The 3,294-nt window shown below is 43.7% G+C and overlaps 1 protein-coding gene across 1 annotated transcript in view; it reads right to left on the minus strand.

Annotated features, from left to right (window-relative positions):
* Positions 1 to 306: 306 nt before the first annotated feature.
* FAM159A (family with sequence similarity 159 member A) overlaps positions 307 to 3,294 on the minus strand; it is a 32,457-nt gene continuing 29,469 nt past the window's right edge. The window contains exon 4 of the mRNA XM_019501290.1: positions 307 to 835. The gene's annotated coding sequence lies outside the window, so the exon portion shown is untranslated. The remainder of the gene's footprint in view (positions 836 to 3,294) is intronic.

Here is a 3,294-nt window from a genome sequence, read left to right on the forward strand (position 1 = left end):
CGTTTCAATCGGCACCTCTCTGACTTCTCAGCATTGTTAGCATCTAAACATCATACTACAGTTTAAGTATTCCCTGGCCCTCGCTTCACCAATACTTTTGAGGCTGCCTCTTGTATTTAATAGTCAGTCACTGTCTACTTTCCCCCATCACTGATATCAACACTTTCTGGGGAAGCATTTCAGTTTTGGTGAAACCATTCTTTGATGGAAAACTCTTCCACTGAATTTTTTCTTAGCCAGCTAAAGGTGGGATGTGCGAGAGAGCAGATGTGAACAACAACAACGTTAAATTAAAAAAAAAACCCACAAGGAAATGACCAATTTTTATTAAGGTGCTGTTTTCACATATGCTTGCAAGGCAAACTAGCATATTTAGCTACAGAAGGATGTATTCGCTGTGTAAGGACACCTCAAAACAACAAATAAACACAGCATTAGGATGGTGCACTGAGGAAGCTTGAAAGAAAGTAGGCTGTCCAGTATAGAGGCCGCGTTCTGCTCTGACACATGCCTCTGATCTCACTGGAGATGAACAAGTAAGAGCAAAAGTTACACCAATCATTTAGGAACATTTGGCTGAATGTGCAAATCAAGATACACCATTGCTCCAGTACAATATCTGCTCACTGATGGCTACATGAATCTCAAAACTAGGCACAGCTTCCTGCTGGCCCTTGGATATCAATGGTAGTCACAGCTGTCTGGAAGAGTCTGTCAGGCTCCCAGGACTGGCTGTCACAGTCCAGCTTGCAGCTAACAAAATATCTCCTGAATCCGTTCGGTGCCATTGATGGACTGCTTTGGTTGGTGCCTGCTAACGGATGTGGGTCAATGCCTGGAAAACAGCAAACCCAGTTTAGATTTACACCATGACAACACGGTTTTATTAATAAAAGTTGTTCCTGCTCATTGTGGGTGAAATTCTCCCCTCTGCAAGGGACCAGTATGCATCGCTCAGTTGGGATCTAAGTGGATCCTAAATACTCAAAATAGGACCTAAGCAGGCTTTAAGTGGGAAATCAGTCTTGTGCTGGCCTTCTGCACAAAGCTGGATCTCCCCCTGCATGCAATTAAGACTAGAAACACAATGGCACATGGGCTCAAAGGACTTAGGTAACTGCATCAAAGCCGATAGTTTCTCTGCAGGTAGGGTCTCTGAGACTGTAACACAAACTTCCAAGTTAAGCTATGCATTTTATTCTTATGTACGATACAATCTCATACATTTGTATTCATAATCCTGAAGGATTCCAAGTTCCTTTACAAAATATATATTCTAGGCAACCAAATTGCTCCACCTGTATTTGAAATGTAGCTACCTCTCAAGTGAAATTCAATGAACAGCCTGCAGTAACCACATACCACAGTGCCAGAGAGGCAGTGAAGCACACCAGTTGAAGCTTTTATATGGGCAAAAAAAGCCATGACCTGACGTGAAATGTGGCCAGAATGCTTGGGCTACCTTGACTTTTATTATGGATATCACAGTGTGAAATCATGGTCTTATGAGTAGATAGCGACCCTCACAGCATGCTGCATCCTAACACCATGCTGAGATAGTGGCTCGTTATTGACTCTAAATGATCAGACCTGCTTCTAGCAGCACCCTGGACTATCCTGGGTGATTCTGGCAGTGAAAGGCCCTGCAGAAATTTCAAAACTGTGCCAAATTGCTTGGCCAACTTAAAATAAAACAAAATGCGCAGCATATTTTTCTTTAACATAGTTTCTGCTCACCACCATCATCACCCCTCCAGATTTCTTGTTAAATGAAAGGACAAGAGGAAGCACAGGGGACTGATAATGGCACACACAGTGTTCCCATCTCATATTCATTGATTCTCATGCAACCCTGGGTGGTAGTGACTGAAGTGGCCCAGGCCAGGTTCAAACCAATGGACGTGTGTGTCCATGTCACAAAATAGCAGCCAGTGTGCGAGTGACCCAACAGACAAACAGAGGAGCAAATGGACATCTCTTGACCCCAGAGAAGCCCCTTTCAAGATAGAAATGAAGGTGAAATAATGTGAAGAAACCTGCAGTGCTGCAGCTCTTGCTGTAGTTGTTGCAGGGATAAACACAGGGTTTTGGTCTCTCAAGATGTTAATCCAGCACTTCCCATCAACATCAAATACAACAGGAAAAACCCTTAAACCTATTTTATTTATATATGTGCTACAGAAGTTAGAGCTGGAAGGGACCTCCCCAGGTCATCTACTCCATCCCCAGGCTCTGAAGCAGGATTCGGTGCACCTAGACCGGTCCTGACAGATGTTCGTCTCCCAACGAAGGGGATTCCACAACTCCCTGTACAGTCCTCACTATCCTTCTCATTAGAAAGCCCTTTTCCTGATATCTATCCTAAATCATCTTTGCTGTAAATGAAGATTATTACTTCTTGTCCTATTGCCTACAGAAGTGGAGAACAACTGATCGCGGTTCTCGACAACAGCCTTTTACATGTTTAAAGACTGTTAGCAACCTTCTTTTTTTCTAAATTTAAGTAAACCCAATTCTGTCGACTTGTCTTCATCAGTCATGTTTCCTAAACCTCTTATCACTCTTCCTGCTCTCCTTGGGAAATTCTCCCCTCTGCAAGGGACCAGTATGCATCACTCAGCTGGGGCTTTGCTAATTAGCAGCCATCCTATCTTTATCATTTTTTCCTCCTCATCTTCTTCATAAGCAATGGTATTTAACAGGCAACACTTCACAGACTGCACAAATATTAGTTTTCACAATAGCCTTGGGAGGAAGGCAGGTATGATCATCCCTAGCATGCAGACAGGGAAAACTGAGGCAGGAGGGTTAAGTGACATGCTCATGGGCACACAAGGAACTGGTGTCAGAGCTACTGGTAGCACCCAAGAGATCCTAACTCTAAGTCCAAGCTCTCTCTGGTATGTCTTACTACCTCAGAGTAAATCACAGACAACAGCAAGCTTTTACCTTTAGAAGCTGCTAAAAGTCTCCTGAGCTACAGACACTTTAAACTTCTGACCTCATGATATTATGAAAAAGCAGCAGAGACTTTCTTAATTTATGTAAAGGGGACTTGCTATTGCCAGGATTCCTTTCACTCCTCCCATAACATTATTCTCCTGCATTTACAGCAGCAGGAAGCTCTGGTCTTGGGCCTCAGTATGACCCATACGTCAGAATGGGAGTTTTTTTCATAATGTTTCAACAAAGCCAAACAGCAACTTCCTTCTTGCTGCTGGTGAAGTGGCCAGCCGTGTGAGGTAAGCTGAGGCTCCCAGGCCTCATGCAGCGGCTTGCTGGGTAGGACGGGAG

This window comes from Gavialis gangeticus, unplaced genomic scaffold (genome assembly GCF_001723915.1).
Source record: "Gavialis gangeticus isolate Ggan-Ray unplaced genomic scaffold, GavGan_comp1, whole genome shotgun sequence".
Classification (NCBI taxonomy): Eukaryota; Metazoa; Chordata; order Crocodylia; family Gavialidae; genus Gavialis; species Gavialis gangeticus.